A 19,113-nucleotide genomic window follows, 5' to 3' on the forward strand; every position below is an offset into this window, starting at 1 on the left:
GTTTACGAACCTTCCAAGTAACATAGGAGCAAGACAGGCCATCAGTCACTGGGGTCTGTTCCACCATTCAATCAAATCACAGGTGATCTGCCTTCAATTCCATTTCCCCTGCTTTGCTCCATGTTCCCTGATATCATTGCTGTACAAAAATATATTTATTTCACCTTTGCAGGCTCCAATTATATAAGCCCTCTGCTTTTTTTGTGGTAATAGGTTCCATATTTCTACCATCAAGAGTGTTTGCTGATTTCACTTCCGAATGCCCTCATTTACAGTAAAATTATATACTTTGTTTTTGATTCTCATCTGAAGAACTAATTTCTACAGGCCCACCATGTTTAATTGATCATCAAATTTGAAACAATCTCAGATAGTCAGATATTACATGATGAATTTATACAACCTCTCATAATTCTGTAGGCACCAAGATCTTTTGACTACTGGAAAATACTGTGCATATATATGTTTTGTACATCTTTTCAGAGACTTCATGTTAGATGTAGATAATATCCACTGGAACAGGTATAGTGTGTGTAATCCTCCAAGCCCGTTTGCTGTTCGATAAAATCATAAGTAATCTGTGACCCAACTCCATGTACTGACCTCTTTGGCTACATCACCCATCATTGGCAAACTTGGAAATGTGATTCACCATTTCATCATCCAAGGTATTTTTACTGACTGTGAAGTAGTTACAGTTTGAATAAGAGCCATATGGGACATAAGTAGTCTCAAACCTCCAAATAACATGTGTGCCCATCTACAATGTCTTCTGTTGCTTAGATGATTTCTTATTAAAGTTAATAATTAACATTAACTAAATTAGCTTCAACTTTGGCTATAAAAATTCTGAGAGATTTTATAAACTTTATCTAAATAATACCCATTGACCTTTGCTATTACAGTATCTATTCAGTTTTTTAGATTATAACATATGTCTATTGATAGTGTTTATTTAAGTCCAGAATTACTATGTAGTCCTTCATATGTTGTTTAGTGTCTTGCTGTAATCTGCCTCAGTGGGCTTGTGATCTTGACTGAAGCTGGTTTTTATCTTGCTCCTTAAGGAGATTTTGCTCACCAAAATCTTCAGTCGGGATAGATAGCCATTTATAAACCCTTGGACGGGATTGGCTCCTGTGGAACTGGAGTTCAAATTCAGCTTCAATTCACCTAATCATCACCATCCCACTTAGCACCAAGCGTCCTCTCCTTTTCAATGCACATCTTTTTGGTTTTCGTACTTTGGGTGTAAGATGGGATTGCAAAAATAAATTCCTTCTACTACATGTCACTGATCTTTTAGCCTGGTTGTTATGTAGCAGGGGTTCCAGCAGTGCTGTTTCATTTCAGCTGACAGAAAACATCTTTACACACCCTAACTTGTCATGCCAAGTGCAGATTCAAAGATCTGATTCCTGTCCAGAACTTTAAAGACGGGGGAAGACGCAAAGTCATTTTACGACCATTAATATATAAAAATGATCATAGGAATTTGAAAAAGAATACAACTTAAGAGATTTGTTTGTTAATTTAATATTATTTGCTTGTTTGGGAATGATTGCATTGGTGCTACAATAATACACATTGATTGTTCTCAATGCTCAATTCTTTGGCTTTTTGAGTGAATGGAACAGTTTTTGCTTTGTTCAGATATAAGTGTGTATTGATTGTGTGGATTTTACTAATGGCACATTAATTAGCTTGTTCTTGGTCAATGAAATATTGATTGGCTTGCACTTAATCAGTGTAGTTGATAACAGTTATGTCATTAAATAGTCATAAACTGAATGGATGTCTTTAGGTTCTATAATTTTATTAAAAGCCCACCACAGCAATGTTCAATGTACAATTTAACCAAAATGGTATTTCTGATTTACCTTCAATTCCTAACTGCTAACAAATGTACCTTTCAGAGAATCTAATAGTTAATAGTTTATAAATGTAAAATATAGTATATTTTATTATGGACTATAATATTTATTATGGACTATAATATCTATTATAGCGATGCATCACTTAATCATTACAAGTCAATTCCAAAAATAAATTGAATACAATTGAGGAGTAAAGATTAATTCCTCTTGGATATAAAGAAACAATCTTCTTAAAGTTCACACATGTAGACAATAGGTTCACGCAGAGCAGGAAGACACCATTTTAGCAGAACTACAGCAACAGTTTGAGAGAGCTCTCTAATTGTTTCTATTTATCTACCTTTTCCCTGTAGCTCTATCTTGTACCTTACTCCATCCTTTTCCCACCTCTTTATCTCATACTTTCAGCCCATGATCCTATAAGAAGTCATTTATCCCTGTTCGCACTCAAACTTTGATTTTCAGCGTTATCTACCTTGCTGTTCCCAAATAAAATAATGTGCTCTTTTGTATTGTAAGTGTGAAAGTGACACCAATACTGTGAAGTACTTGAAGTTACTTCAAGAAAGTTAACAACCAATTCTTTGATCACCATGTTTGATAGGTATTTGTCCATTGGAAAACAGTTTGCATTCACTCGAAGAAAATAATCCATTGGAAAACATGGAAGGTTTTGTTTTAGATGGGAGAAATATTCCTGTTTTCAGGTGGCCTGTAGCAAGATAAGGTACTGCTGTGAGGCAGCATATACTGCTAGTTGGGCAGGCACCTATTTGAAAGACAAGAGAGATGGTAACGAATAATTGCTCTTCGCAGCCTGTTCAATTGTAGAATCATCATATTTGATGCATTGCCCTTTGGCAAGTGAGTTAAGAGGCCATGAGTCAGAAAATCTGCATTGCTGAGCGAAGAATAAACTCCACTGATTGTGGGATGCTAAAAGCACTCGCTGGTGATTGACTGAATAGTATTCACAGTGTGAAAGGAAACAAAAGAGAACTTGGAGAGATGTGATGCTTTTCATAAGTCCGGGATGTCTTGAGCAATAAATAGCCAACCAAGTGTTCTTGAGGTGCGCTGTTGTTTCATGGAAAAGGATGGAAGCCAATCAACACAGCCACTCCAGGGGGGAGAAACGGAAGAAAATAAAACATCTGATTCTCTTTTGGTAATCTTTGCTTGGAGATAAATTTCTGTGGAATGTTATAATTACTATGACAAGTGTAATTTTGTTCTTCTTTGTGGGAAAACAAGGTGTGGGTTCCCTTGTGTCCGTCTCCAAAGAAATATTGTTTAATGTAATTATACCACAAGATATGACGAGTAGCAGGTCAGGCAGCATCTGTGGAAAGAGAAACTGGGTTGATGTTTGAGGTGGATGATCTTTCATAAGCACGGAAATAAGTTTAAAGGGTTTTTAGAAGTGGGGAGATTGGAAAGAACCGAAGAGCGAAAAAACAGGTCATTGGACGGATGTCACTTGAAGTTATATGACAAAGGGTGAAGGTGAAAGGAGAAAGAAGGGAAAGCGTGTATAGGACCTTGGATGACAGAAAGAAAGGTGATAAAGGGGCAGAAAGTGACGTGGAAGGGGAGTGAGTTTGTGATGGTATTGGGTTTGATGACCGTAAAGTTCTAAACTCAAATGTAGATCTTAAGTGCTACTGGATATACTCTCGTTAAAGGGAGATTATACTGTAACTTTCCTCAGATTTTTCTCAAGATGGCAAACAATTCCTGCTCTGCAATCTGTATACGGTCCATGACCTCACTGCTGCTTTGCCTCACTAGTATAGACTCTGCGTTGATCTTCCTCATTTCTTTCCGCTCCAGGCATAGATGATCACTACGATCTTCCAGAGCACCAATTTTGTCCCTTGCAATCCTTTTACTCTTAATATATCTGTAGTTGCTGTTGGGATTCTCCTTCATCTTGTCTGCTAGAGCAACCTCGCGCCCCCCTTCAGCCCTCCTGATTTCCTCCTTAAGTGTTCTCTTGCATTTCTTTAAAATTGTTGCAACATTGATGTGTCACACGAACACTTGTTGACATTCTCAGGCACTTTACTACATGATATTTATTTCAACACATGAGAGAAATCTGCTTCCAGCCTTCATCAGTCCTTCAGCAGTAATTGACTGAACGTTAGCAGCCCCCAAACAATGCTTAATGCTTATGAAAAAGAACAATTGGTGTAGAATAAACTGTGGATAAGTCCAGGGGAACTATGAGGGATTTCCTGAACGCCTTTCTTTTGCTGATGTGAAAAGCTGATGCAGGCATAAAGGGCTGGGAGGAGGCCATTTCATGGTGCTTCATCTGAGACAAATTAATACATGGAGGAGGGTTTGGCATTTATACTGTGAAATCCAGGTATTGCGCTTCCTTGATGCAAGCCGGTAGACTCTCACTGAAAGATATAAAATTGCAGATAATTAGGTTTCAAATCCGCTGCTTGTTTGCTCACTTCCCCAGGGATTTAATTATTGTTTAAAGAGCTGACAGGATTTCTTCTCACTGATTTTTGACAGCTGCTCATATTTAACTATATTGTTCAAGTTTTGCAAACAGTACCTTGTTTTGTTGAATTGTAAGGACAGTTAGACCTTGATGCAGATTTTTTATGTGTGTGAGACAAGACAAAATTAATTATAGCCAAGCAGCTGATCCTTGCTTTATCATTATTTGGGTAGTTAAGCCATAAATTTTAATTTATTTGTCCGTATCAAAAATCCAAAACAGTTGTAGCAGTTATTATTATCCTTGGTATCTCTTTCACTACATCTAACACTAATGGTCTGTTCAAACCATCTTAATTTACCTTATCTTTCATTTATCAGAGGGGAATCATTCAGCTAATCAATAAACAACACAACACTTATGAATTAGTTAATTGGCAAACACTATACAGTACTTAACTGTGGAAAAATGGCAAGTCATGAGTTGAATTGGCCAAAGAATCCAAATTAAAAGTTATCATTATTGTTGCTGTCTTGTACGAAAGAAAACTTCCTGTACCGTTTACATTTCTGTCACTCAGTCACTGAGCTTCTGAGAGGGTCTAGAGGTGGAACTTTAGATTCTAGAAAGCGATAATGGTATGAATTTATAGAGCATCTTGTATAACTTCAAGAAGTCCCAAAGCACTTTAATGCTATGAAAGTATCTCATTAAGTGTAGTACTGTCATGATAAATGCAGTAGCCTATTTTCCCACAGCAGTAATCCACAAACAGCGATAAATGTATGAATAGGAAATCTGTTTTAGGCAGTGAAGAAGAAATAATTATTTATCAGGGCATAGGGGAATTCTCAAATGCTCCTCTACAAATACTACCCTGGAATTATTAGTGTCCACCATCTGTTTACCTTTGCATTGGAAAGATGGCAATTCTCCACTGTGAAAATATCAACCAAGAATTGGGCCAAAGCCTTTATAATCGTTTTTGATGTGTAAAAGAGACAGAGAAGTCTAAAGGAGTATTTCTCTGTTAATTTAGTTAATTAAATGATACAACAAATGGCGTAGAATTCATTTTTGAATTTAAACATTACCCTCCATGCTGGTTCCCTGTCCTTACCATCGTCGGTGGGAATTGATTCCATGGTCCTAGTGTTGGCTCAACAGAAAGCAGCTGGAACTGCGGCTTCAAATTTACCTGAGCACGGCTTGAGTAATCAGACTGAAGACCGCAGAAATCTTTGCTGATTCACAACAGTTGATTTGGATAAAATTTTAAGGCTTTCAACTCTGTGATGCCAGCAGTTGGTCATTGTTATAAAAGCTTCAAAAACCAAAGAACGTAGTAGATAAGTTAGGAGTAAAAATATTTTCACCCATGAAGTGAAATGATAATATTATTAGTCTTGGGTGTGAGCAATGCAAATAGCTTCAAGGAACTATTAATTGCCCTTTAAATGGACTAATAAGTATTTTGTGAGGCTTGTTTTTAATTTCTGGCTAGCAATATCTTAAAGTTGAGTGATGCTTGTTTTTGGAACAGTTCAGATATTTATAAGAAAAATTTAAGTTACGTAGATCTAGAGAGGGGATACGGAATACACCTTTGTTACCGTAATTAAGTCACTGTCTTACATGTTGTTTCAATCCCTTGAGGGACAAAAAAAAACTGTTAAATTCCTCCATTTTCACAAAGGATTGTGTAAAATTATGATTTTTGAGAAAAATAAATTGCCTTATTTGAAAATGCAGGCTTTGTGAAGTAAACCCTTTTCTATTAAAACTTAAGCAAAGGAGGGGTTTAATAATTCAACAGGTTTTTTTTTTGAATAGTGTTCCAACATATTTTACGAACATTTGCTGCTGTAATTTTAGAGTTTATTGTCGCATGCACAGGTGCAATGAAAAACTTGCAGCAACATCACAAGCAAATCATATAAGCAGCATTCTCAAGAAAAATATAAATTAATTATTTACATTATACAAGAAAGAATGCAATTAGAACAGAAGAGAGAAAGAAAACAAATATATGTTGGAAACACAGTTACCAAATCCCACATAAAACACTCATAAACATCCAAAAGATGATAATTATATGATCTGTTGCTTGAGTTATAAATAGCAACTAGATAGAGAAACTCTGCTGCTCTTCTTTCAGTTGATATTCTGAAATTTGTGCGTTCATCTTTAGGGTCTGACCAAGCCTAAATTTAACATCTCATTGTCACTTCGGCTACGCTCTGAACTACATTGTGGGGTGGGGGGGGGGGAGAAGAGAGGAGTGGTCTTTATTTTGATGTAAGGATTCTTCTGGCTTTCTGAATCCACCACTCAAGAAATTCATTTGTGATTTGCATAGATGGGTGACCTGTGGCTCATTCTTGACTACTTCCTAACAGAATACACCTCTAGCCTATTGTTCAGATACTGGCAGTCAAAGCGTTGCTCATGTGTCATCCTTAATCACTCTGGGAGTAAATTGTAGACACTTGAATAAATTACAGATGACAGATCTTTGCCCATTGCAGCTTTCATAGAATAGTTAATAAGTGAACTGTAAATCTCCAAACCACTGTAATTTAAACGTCAGTTGTTAAATTTATTACCTTGGTGTGACATTGGATGCTTGAAAAATTTGATACAGAAAAAATGCCACATTTTGTAATGGAGAAAAATCTCAGTTTGCTTTATTAAATATGACAATTTTTGAGAGCTGAATTAAAGAAATTATTTGTAATATTTGACAAAATTTACGGTTCTTTACTCTTTTTTGTGCTGTGGGGAGTGCAAACGGAGGGTGAAAATTGTAAAGTGTCACAGTCCAGCCAGCAGTTGAAAAAAATTCTGTCAGGCTGTAGGTTAAAATTAAGAATAAGTATATAAAGATGGGCCGGTACCCCTAACGAAGCTGACAGCAGCTGTTCACAACAGATCTCGACTTGCTGCCGGAGTCTGTTTCCATGGTAATGGGAAATGGTAATTACTGAACCTAGGCTCTCTTTCTCTCTGCACTTCATGAAATATTGGCGATTTTAATGAATTTGATCTCTCTCTCTCACTGTTTAATTGTCCTGCCCCTATATCTCCCGCCTAACAGTCAGAGATACATGAGATCGGGCTGTTCGTACACACATGATGCTTGTAATGCCAAGGAAAGCTGGAGCAGTGGGCAGGACGTCTTCTTGACATCTTTAGCCACCTCTTGCGATTGGACGTCTGTACAGAGGCATCGGCCAATCCGCATATCGGCAGGTAGAGGTTACTCTATAAACACAGGCAAAGCCGCACACTCCTCTTCAGATTTGGAGCTTTGCCGCTTCAAATTGATTCCAGCTCATCTCCCTTGGACAGATTAAAGGTGTTTTGTTTAAAAGCATTTTGCATCGCAAGAACTCTGTTGAGAGACCATCTGTTAGTAGGGTGCGCTGATAATCTTGGAAAGAGAGTTTCTACTCCTTCAGCCACCCACTTCTCCAACCCCTGCCCCACACCCTCTCTCTTTCCTTTTGAGCTCCGTAAATAAAGATTTGCAACCTGCCACTATGGACCAGGAGCATCTGTGTGAGTAGCTGTTACCTTCCCTGCACAGAATTGGAGCTGTTTATTGCATGCAGGTTTTTTTAAAATTTGCATGTTATGCCTCTGTTAGTACTGTATAACCTGGCAGAAGTAGGACTGTTGCTTTGGGATTTTCAGGTTTCTCAGCTTTTCTTTCTCTCTCTCTCCCTCTCTCTCTCTCGGAGTTTCTAATTTTCCTCTTCGATTTATCCCCTTGTTCTTATTAGCTTACAGAAAAGCCAAGAGATTTTTTTGAACTGCATTGATAACAATCATCACTTTGTGATTCTGCTGCTTTGTGGTTCAGTTGGGTAGAACCAGTTGTTGTTTATAATTTATTAAGCTTGCAGTTATATTTTATTAATAATGAGTCATTTTGCCAAATCTGTGATGGGAAATGCTTGGATATCAACAGAAATTTAAAGCAGTTATTTTTTTAACTAGAGACACCACATATGAGATTAAATATTAAGTGTCATTTACACTAAAAATATTCATTCATGCACTTATGAATCGGGTCTGAAGTGACTTGAATAGTGAACTCGCACTATTTCATTAGCCACAGTATTTTTGGACAGCTTTCATTGAATTCTCTGAAATAACTTTGAACTGTTTTTCAGATTCCTGTGGGCTGTCTCTGTAGGTATCCTGAAGAGCTCTTGTAACATTGGATGCAAACTATGTTTATATTGATTAGTTCAAGTTGTTCCAATTGTTGCAGCTCAGATGGTGTCTGACGCGTTGAAGTAGATAGTGAGGAGGAATAATTAGGGAAAAGAAAGGGGTGTGTTGGACCCGATATTGTGGTCAACATCTAAACCAGGGTCCCCAGCCTTTTTTATGCCATGGATCAATACCATTAAGCAAGTGGTCCGTGAACCCCAGGTTGGAAACGCCTGATCTAAACTGGCCAGAGGGGGAAAGCATGGAATAACAAAGGATGGAACGTGGACACCTTGGAAAAGTACCGAAAAGCAGTGAAGTCAGGGGCCCCTGTTCCAAGTTAGGTGCTGACGGTTTAAATGAAGCTGATTAGAACTAATCCCTCCTGCACAGAATAATGTAAAGTTGTGGGAATGGGGAGAGGGTGGTGGAGCTAATCAGTTATAGAGGCCTTCACCCCAATTCTTAGGTACTTCATTGGAGGAGCTCTTCGATGCTGTCTTATTTGTGAAGGCCTGAAAAGCATCCTGTTAGAAGGGAGGAGAGAACTGAATGAGTATCACTTGTGTTTCTCAATCCATTGTTATATCTGTACCAAATATTGAAAACCATAAATGGCTCCTTTGTGAAGAATATCAGCTCTTTTTTAAAAATCGAAATGACTTCTCCACTGAGTTCCCTTTTCTCATGGGAATTTAATGAGATCAAAAACTTGCCAGTTGGCTGGGTCATACCGCCTTACCACTCTGCTTTAAAAAAAACTATTACTTGGTGCTCAGTGTGTCCTCTATCTTGTGCTGTTTCTGTGTATATTATGTAAATCTAGCTTTAAAGATTTTGTTGAGTTTTTTTTTGTTAAGGCTGAACCTTCAGAAATCTTTAGGCTTGGGATATTAAATACAGTGCCTTTCTGGTCATAAACTGGGATGAGATTTCACAGTCTCATTCCAGATGCCATTTCTCAGTAAGGGTACACTGAATCTTTGATTGTCGTCAGCTCCCGTTGGTGTAATCAAGCTGTGAATGCTGCATCAAAGGAGGTTGTGAGATGAGAATGGATTTAGTATATGAGAGCATGTAAAACTCCTTCAAGAAATCATTTCTGAAATATTGTCCATTTGTATACTTAATTGGGAATGGGTGAAGTTTGACTGTTTTGAAAATCTCAAATTATTTCTGAGATATATCCAGGTGTCAAGTACTTATTAATTGAACTGTTTATAAGGAAATCAATCTGTCACAGGAGGGCAGCTTTGACATACGGTATATACCATTTTGAACGTGATGCTGCTTTCCTTATCAGTAACTGAGACCACAGCATTAGTGTTTGTGCATCCTAAAAAGCATCTTTAAGTTTCTTAGTTCATGCATGTACCTTATGTGAGGGGTCCTTGACCAATGAAATCTGAAATCGAGCTGTATTCCTCCACTGCAAGAAATGTGATCCTAATACAATGATTTCTGCTCTGGGCTAGTACAATACTTTGACCAACACAGTGTCTGAAGTGTGGCCACTGTTTCTTTCTCTCTCCTCACGAGTTTATTCATCCTGTTATAACCTTTCTCATTACTTCTCTTCACATCCTGCTTGTAAATTGTAAGGGGGAAAGAGGGTACACACACACACACACACACACACACACACACACACACAGAGTCAGGAAGGCAGGAACATACAAGATCAAACAACACAGAAGCAGCTCCTTTCACAAACCATGTCTGAATCAACAATGAATCCAGTCTAAATTAGTCCCATATGCCTGTACAAAGTCCATAACCCTCTATCCCCTGCCTGCTCATCGACCTGTCCAAATGTTTTTTTTAAAATATTGCCACTATATTAGCTCCTACCAGTTCTGCTGGCCGTGTGTTCCAGACAGTACTGTTGGTGTGTTTAAAGAAAACATAAATCTCATGCTCATAAATCTTTAGATTTTTTTCCCCTTCCATTTTAAAGCTATGCCCTCTGGTATGTGGCATTTCCATGCTGGCAAAGAGACTCTGACCACCTACCCTATATTCGCATTTCATAGCTTTATATTCTACAGTTAGGTTCCCCTTCAATCTCCAACACTCCAGCATAAACAATTCAAGTTTATCCAACCTCTCCTTGGTACTCGTACTGTTCAGTACATGTAACATCCAAGATAACCTATTTTATACCCTCTCCAAAAGCTTCACATCCTTCCTGCATGCAACACCCAGAAATGCACACAGTGCAGAGTATCAGCTGAATCAGAATTCTTTACAACTGCAACATGACTTGCCAACTTTTCTACTTAATGTCTCAATTGATGAGGGCAAGCTTGCTGTACGCTTTCCTTCCCACCAGATCTACTTGTCTTTGGCGTTTTCAGGAACTGGAAACCTCATTTCTGCTACTTCTGAGGGCAGGTTGGCAAGGTTTGTTTGCCCATGTCACACTGCTCAGTGTTTGGACTATTGAACCTTTTAACTTTGTGTTGCATATCTTTATCTTGCTCAGTCCTAAAGTGAGGACTGTCTACGTTGCAGCGATAGTCGGGCCAACAGTAAGATCTGTTTCTTTACCCATGGTCAGATCAGCCATGATCTTATTGAATGGCGGAGCAGGCTCGACGGGCCAGACGGCCGACTCCTGCAAAGATTGGCTGCACGCTTTAAAGGACATTACCATTTCATTTTCACAGGGTGACCATTCTTCGTGTATTCAATAGTATCATTTAAGAAGCACTTGGACAGTCATCTGTCCGAAACCTCGAAGCAGGTGGTCATGGTAGAACTGGCAGTTCCTCAGGAAGACCAGATTGAGGAGGCGTTTGAACATAAGAAAGCCAAATACCAGGAGCTGGTAGAGCAATGCCAGAGGCAGGGGTGGAGCGCACGATGCAAGCCTATTGAAGTGGGGTGTGGAGGTCTTGCTTGGCTGCTCACTCTCTTCTGGGCACCGCAGGGGCTGCAAAGAAAAGAGGTTTCAAGACCAACAGAGAGGCCGCTGAGCGAGCCTCCAGACGGCTCTGGATCGAGGGGTGTGACCTGTGAATCAGTGCTGCTGGGTCACAAGCCAGGACCTGATCAACCCTGGCTGCCTCGCCTAGGCGAGAGTGTCTGATGTTGAAAGACCTGATGACCACAGGTTACATGATGTGTCCCAATGCATCCTAGCATGTGTCTCAGTGTCGCATAGTACACGGAGGGGTTACACGTAGAGGGGAATGTGGGCCAAATGCAGAAAATTTGAACTAGCAGGCTGGGCACAATGACTGGCGCAGTCTTGTTGGACAAAAGGGCCCGATTCCATGCCATATTGTTCCATGACTCTATTTGACGATGACTGTTGTCTCTTTAACCAAATAGAGCTTCATAAATGAGCCAGTCTTCAGCTCCATTTCCAGGTGTCTGGGGATAACCATAAGTTGAAGTCAATTAAGAATTTTTGTACTGCACAACGTTACTGAAAGGTATAGGTTGCACTGTTTTCTTGTGTACTAGGTATTTAAATGACATTGAATATATTACCCTTGTAAAGAAGGAAGAGCATAAAGCATTTTGCAATTATAATTTTATGAAAGTGATGCCGAATGGCCTTCTATTAGCAGTCGTGAGCCCAGGGTGATCACTGTTCATCATCATAGCTTGTCACACCAGACAGCCAGCCACTCTAGTGCTGTTTGGTTGATGTTGAGCAGATCTGTGTCAGCTAAATCAGGTGAGAGTGGGCAGTTGCACAGAACGTGTTCAATGTTCTGCACCCTTTCGCCACACTCACAGGATTCGCTGGTCTTTAAACCCCACTTCACCACATTGTCTCCCGTCCTACAAACTCCCGCTCTCGCTCTGTTGAGAGTGCACCACTTCCATCTGTCAAGCAGTGCCCCGTCTGGCAACATTTCTGTGGGGTCTTGCACTGTATTGTTTGGTGGGGTTCTGGCTTCTGTTTGTTGCCAGAGGTCAATCCTGTATGTTTGGGAGGATGTTCTGTGTGGTAGTTCCTCCACTGTAGCAAAGCTTTTCCTCAATTTTAGGCAGTTGGAAACTGCCACACGATGACGTAGTGGGTGCCGTGGATCCGAGCTCTGTTTACCTTTTTCAACTTTTGTTGTAGTGTGTCTTCAGATCTCTGGGGGAGCAATGCCTGCAAGTCTGTAAATGATGTTAGTGGGTGTGGGGCGCAGTGTGCCCGTGATTATTCAGCAGGCTTCATTAAGCAACGGGTCTATTTTCTTCGCATGGGCTGATCTGCCCCACACAGGTGCGCAGTATTCTGCAGGTGCATAGCAGAGTGCTAGGGCAGTTGATCTAAGTGTGTGAGCATTAGCTCCCCATTTCGTGCCTGCTGATTTTTTCAAGAGAGAATTGCAAGAGCCAACTTTCCCTTGGAGTTTTTGGATGTGGGTGGCAAATGAGAACGTCCTATACAATGTCACGCCCAGGTAAATTGGAGTCGGATGGTGTTCGAGCTCCTTCCCACACCAGAAGATCTTGAGTTTCCAAGCTGCTTCTCGATTCCTCAGGTGGAATGCACACACACGAGTTTTTGATGGATTTGGGTTCAGAGACCATTTTTCATAATACTGCTTTATTGCTTCGAGGACTGATGTAAGTCGTACTTCAGCTTCTTAGAAGGAGTAAGTTTGTGTTGCTATGCATAGGTCGTCTGCATAGATAAACCTGCGTGTGTTAGGAAACTTATGAAGCTTATGAAGTAAGACCTGACTGGGACTAGTCACGTGGTGACTAGCCAAGTGTAGAATAGAACCACATAACCCATGAAGTCCGCAGGCTCCATTCAGAGTGCTTGTGCTAAATTAATGCCAATTGAGAAGGATATGGCATGGTATTGTGGGCTCCTCAGTTCCATTATGACACCCTGCCTGAATATGTCTATATGCGACTACCGAAAGACTCCGGTGAACTCATTCCATATTCGCCGGATTTGTTGAAGATCCTTGTTTAAGATTAGATCTAAAGTGCCTGCAATGAGAGGTTGCGAGATTTGGAATAACACAGTAGTGCAGCCAGCGGCTCCACTACCTGCAGCAGCAGCAAATCAGTGGATTCGGCAATCCTGTGTGGAGTTTGCATAATCTCCCTGAGACCGTACAGTTTTCCCCTAAATATATGTGTATTGGTAGGTTGGTTGGCCACTATAAATTCTCCCAGAGAAAAGGAAGCAGGATGGGTGGTTGAATCTGGTGCAAGTTGGTGAGAGGGTGAGAAAGGTAAAATTGGGTGAATGAAAGTAGATGCATGGTGGTAGGCACAATCTAGTGTACGGAAGAACCTGTAATACTATGAATTTAGTTCCTCTGATTGGCGCATTAGTTAGCTAATGGGAAGGGAAGCGATCAGAGGAAAAGAGAAAGTCATAATATATTTACAGAGATAGCAAAGTGATTATTTTTGAATGTTTGGTCTTGATCAAGGAATGCCCCAAGAGAAGTGACTCTTGAGGTACAGTCATTTGCGTATTCACAAAACATATGCAATTCATCAGGTAACAAGGTGGACTTTGCACTAGCGCCTTCAGTTACAAAGATATCTGCACTGAGATTGTTTCCAGTAGTTCAGAGTAATCCTACTGCTAACGAAAACACCGTGACCAGAGCAGTGTAGTATAGATTCATCCACCTTCCAGCAGCATGAGCTTCCACATTTCTGTGGATCTGCATTGAATTGATCTGACTGATTATTCTAATGGATTTGGTCATCATCAATTGCAATAAAGAGGAATTTGATATAACATTGCAACACACATCAAAGTTGCTGGTGAACGCAGCAGGCCAGGCAGCATCTCTAGAAAGAGGTACAGTCGATGTTTCGGACTGAGACCCTTCGTCAGGACTAACTGAAAGAAGAGCTAGTAAGAGATTTGAAAGTGGAAGGGGGAGGGGGAGATCCGAAATGATAGGAGAAGACAGGAGGGAGAGGGATGGAACCAAGAGCTGGACAGTTGATAGGCAAAAGGGATATGAGAGGATCATGGGACAGGAGGCCCAGGGAGAAAGAAAAGGGGAAGGAGGGAAAAACCCAGAGCATGGGCAAGGGGTATAGTGAGAGGGACAGAGGGAGAAAAAGGAGAGAGAGAGAAAGAATGTGTGTATATAAATAAATAACGGATGGGGTACGAGGGGGAGGTGGGGCATTAGCGGAAGTTTGAGAAGTCAATGTTCATTTTATCAGGTTGGAGGCTACTCAGACGGAATATAAGGTGTTGTTCCTCCAACCTGAGTGTGGCTACATCTTTACAGTAGAGGAGGCCGTGGATAGACATGTCAGAATGGGAATGGGATGTGGAATTAAAATGTGTGGCCACTGGGAGATCCTGCTTTCTCTGGCGGACAGAGCGTAGGTGTTCAGCGAAACGATCTCCCAGTCTGCGTTAGGTCTCGCCAGTATATAGAAGGCCACATCGGGAGCACCGGACGCAGTATATCACCCCAGTCGACTCACAGGTGAAGTGTTGCCTCACCTGGACAGACTGTTTGGGGCCCTGAATGGTGGTAAGGGAGGAAGTGTAAGGGCATGTGTAGCACTTGTTCCGCTTACAAGGATAAGTGCCAGGAGGGAGATCCGGGGGGAGGGATGGGGGGAAAGAATGGACAAGGGAGTCGCGTAGGGAGCGATCCCTCGTGTTTGATGTAACATTCATTATGTTGAGGTAAGTGCCTCAATACATGAAGGCAATATCTGTACTGAAGAGAGATGGGAAGTGTTTGTGCTTTGCCTTTATTGAATTTGGAAAGCAGATCAGTGAGAGCACAGGAAGGTGATGCTGGATTGGGCTGCCATAGTTTGGATGTGATAACAAGCCACCTGCTGCTGATGTCGGGAGTGAACCAAGTTGCATACCATTGCTGGCGGTCCTGGGGACTGAGTTCCTGTAGAGTCCACTGGTGTGCTGTGGAGATAACAGCTACAGAATGTAGAAGAGCATTTCAGAAAAAGTGTCCTTACGGTTATTTACCCACCTTCCCTCATCCAGACGACACTGAGTCTCTGAACAGAGCTTCAAGAACAATTGTGTTGCAGATACAGTATGTAGAAATACCAACAAAGGGTTACTAGAATTTTGCACAAATAAAGCATTACTAGTTTATTTATACTGTAGATGGCTTCTTGCTTAAATATTTTTAGTGTTACTACACTTCAAAATGCTTCCGTGGCTGCAAATGCCTTTATAGTACTGAGGCTCTCAAAGGCAATTCTACATTTTTTTTGATCAGTCTTTCAGAACCTCAGCATGTTCCAGCGCATTTTAGAGCAATTAAAGCTTTTAACACTACACCCAATTTTTGCATAGTGATAACTCTAAAAACAGTAATATTATCCCCAGGGGCAAGTGATCAAGTAAACATATATTTTTGGTTGTGTGCTACCTTAAGCAGTGTCATGCACCTATTGGATTCACTGAGTGGATTTTAAATGACTGCCCCCTCTGAATAATGTCACTGCACACAAATGCACCTCATTCTCAAACTTTCACTCTTTATTACCTGGTACCCTGGAGCAGAACCTTGCCATCAGACTGGTGAAAGTGCTATCAACCTATTCAAAATGATCCATGTGGTCACTCTATGGTTATAGAGTTACTTGTTTAAAGGTAGGTTCTGACAAGGACGATTTGTTAACTCATGTTAATTTTACAAGACCCTCCAAATTGATGTTGCTTAAATAAAATGGATCAGGTAATTTCTGTTGGAGATAAACACACCTGAAATGTGAACAATCTGAAACGTTGAGCAGTTTTCTCTCTTCCTTTGAGCTGCCTGTTCTGCTGAGTCTTTCCAACATGTTCTGTTTTTATTCAAATATCCAGTTGGTTTTTGATTGCAGTTTATCTGGCGTTGATCCTTAACCATCAAATTCATAACTCACCCCTTTCAACAGAAAATGTGGCAATCAAAAGTATCAACACATCTGCTTCAGAAAGGGCATCTTTGATGGGTAGTTCAATGTCATTTATATACATGTAGGAAGTATTGAATTATTCCTTATTGTGTTATAAAGTTAACGAGCTTGTGTTTATTGGTAATAATCCAGAAATCAAACCACGAACATTAGGCTTTGTGAGTGGTTCGAAGTCTGAAAGTTGTCTTCTCTGTTTTGTCAGCTGTGCCAAAGGAGGTTACTGAAAGTACTAATTCTGTGAATTATTTTATAATGGATGAAATCATGCAGTTATCTGGAATTCCACTCTTGCCTTTGTGTCAGATCCTTCAGAACTCGAGTACTGTTGAGAGCTGTATTTTTCAGGTACAATACCTTTAGAGGCTTTGACATAACTCGGAAAACCCTCCATGTTTGAACTTCCTTTGTACCTGTGGTAGTAAGGGTAGTTTGCATGGACACACCATACAACACTAGTCAGCATTGCCAGCAGACGTGGTTTTGATCATCCTCTGCATGGGCACTTTCCAGGAGTCATCCAAGCTCACTGATCAGAAATGGAAAAAGCAGGTTGATTTCTTCACCCAACTCCACCTCACCCTTGCTGATCATTCCCCTCACCACTCTCTCCTCCAGCCCAATGGCCACTACCACTGACTACCAGTATCAGCAAACACACTGCTGCAAGTTGTGTCCACCTTGCTCTGTAATGCAGAAGGATAGTGTCTCCAGGGATGAGTGATATCTGGGATTTTGGAGAGATGTGGAAGTCCTGGCATCTATAGAAGCATCTATAGGCATCCGTTAGTCTTGTGAGACCATGGGTTTGCGCCTTGGAAGGTTTTTTCAGGGCGCAGGCCTGGGAAAGGAAGACCGGCAGTTGCCCATGGTGCAAGTCTCCCCTCTCCATGCCACGGATGTTATCCAAGGAAAGGACACTAGGGCTGATACAGCTTGGCACTGGTGTTGTTGCAGAGCAATGTGTGGTTAAGTGCCTTGCTCAAGGACACAACACGCTGCCTCAGCTGAGGCTCGAACTAGTGATCTTCAGATCACTAGACCGACACCTTAACCACTTGGCCACACGCCAACACATAAGAAGCATCGGGTTTACATAAGACCGTCATCACCCAGGCTCCTGCTCTTGAGTCCTGTTAATGCTGTGGCATGGCATGTGATTAAGGGAGCCTTGAGGCTGAGGTGTTTTGAGCAGCAGAAGCTTTAAAAGAGTTGTAAAAGAAGGTGTCTCTGAGTGTTTAGATGTCAATGTTGCAGGGCAAACTGGAAGCAAAACATTTTGCACAGGGAATGTTGAGCAACTATCAGTAAGAGCAGGCAGGGTGGTAGGATGTGTTCCAATATCTCCTGCTCAATCATTAAGTTCAGCAAAGTGGAAATTGATGACTTTGAGACCCATGCCCAATGGAGTTATAATATTGCCAGGTGGGAACTTCCAGGCCCAAAATCCAATGCATTCTCCCTCAGAAAATGTCAACTGCCATTTTGTCAATTAACAAAGCACAACTTTCACATCCGCCTGATAACTTGTCTTCAAACCTCATGTCCCCCTTGGATCTTCTGAAAGGCAAAACTTGGTGTGCATTCTCTGGTCATCTGTTTTGGAGTATTAGCTGGGGTTTTGTCCTGAGATCTTTGCAACAATTACAGCTGCAGCGGATTTCGTATCCAATATTGGCCAGCCACAGTCCACAGGAGCTAGGATTTATTGTTCACCAGCTGGAGTTTTGTTAGTTAAGGGTATTAAATGATAATGGAATTTATGCAAGCCATCTGTGTTGTGGAGTTATCGTGGAGTTCCAGTCAACTACTGAATGATAAAACAGATCTGCGAAGCTGAATTGCCTGCGTTTATTAATGTTCCTCTTGTTAATGCTTTCTTTCCAGTTGCTCTCTTTTCAAAAACGTTATTCCTCCTTCCCTTTGCACTGTGCAGAGGTTATGCAAATGGTGAGCATTATTGAAGTTGCAGTAGGTGCATTGAAATCTTATAACTTCAGTTGGTTTGCACTAAATGTAAACATTGGATTTCCACATCAGACCATGTTTACTGTACATGTCACTTCTACCATAATGTCCTCTTTTAAGTGAAGGGTAATTATGAACATTGCTCAATCATTTGGTTGTTTTGTTCCATTTTGTCAGATTTTTGTCTGCACAGCTTGCTGAGGATATTGAAACTGATTTTGTGTGGCACATTTATCATTCTGCATCAGAGTTTCTGTGCACGTAGCTTTAAGGCATTTGGTGTTCAAATAGTGGTTTCAAATACATGTAGAATTGCACATGACAACTTGTTATTTTTTATTAAGAGGAATTTAACAGAGAATTCTCTCCCTGGCATTATGTTATTTCCTGCTACTTAATTATTGTATGTTCATGTTCTGATTACATTTTTCTGATTCATTAAACTACCTGCAGTTCTATTGTTCCTTCTCTATCGCAAAGAGTGATAAAAAAAAACTGTACTTGCATTTGAGGGGGAAAAAGCCCCAAAATATCTGCCTGTTCCCTGTGATGCATACTTCATGGACCAAGGTCTGCATAGTTTCTGCATTCACCATTAAATCATTTCTCCATGGTGCACAACAACAACCAAGTATCGCGCAACTTACGTGGGGGCCTAAACTTGCTTTCTTTTAACGGACGCAGGGAAAGGGCATTCAT

General features: G+C 40.6%; 1 protein-coding gene across 2 annotated transcripts in view; it reads left to right on the forward strand.

Moving 5' to 3' along the window:
* elmo1 (engulfment and cell motility 1 (ced-12 homolog, C. elegans)) overlaps positions 1-19,113 on the forward strand; it is a 206,427-nt gene that overhangs the window by 148,199 nt on the left and 39,115 nt on the right. Inside the window, exon 1 of one of the 2 annotated variants that reach the window (XM_063069852.1) lies at positions 7,665-7,899. The exons of the other annotated variant lie outside the window; for it this stretch is intronic. The gene's annotated coding sequence lies outside the window, so the exon portion shown is untranslated. Of the gene's footprint in view, positions 1-7,664; positions 7,900-19,113 lie in introns of those variants that run through there. 2 annotated transcript variants of the gene reach the window in all.

The sequence above is a fragment of the Mobula hypostoma genome, chromosome 17 (assembly GCF_963921235.1).
Source record: "Mobula hypostoma chromosome 17, sMobHyp1.1, whole genome shotgun sequence".
Classification (NCBI taxonomy): Eukaryota; Metazoa; Chordata; class Chondrichthyes; order Myliobatiformes; family Myliobatidae; genus Mobula; species Mobula hypostoma.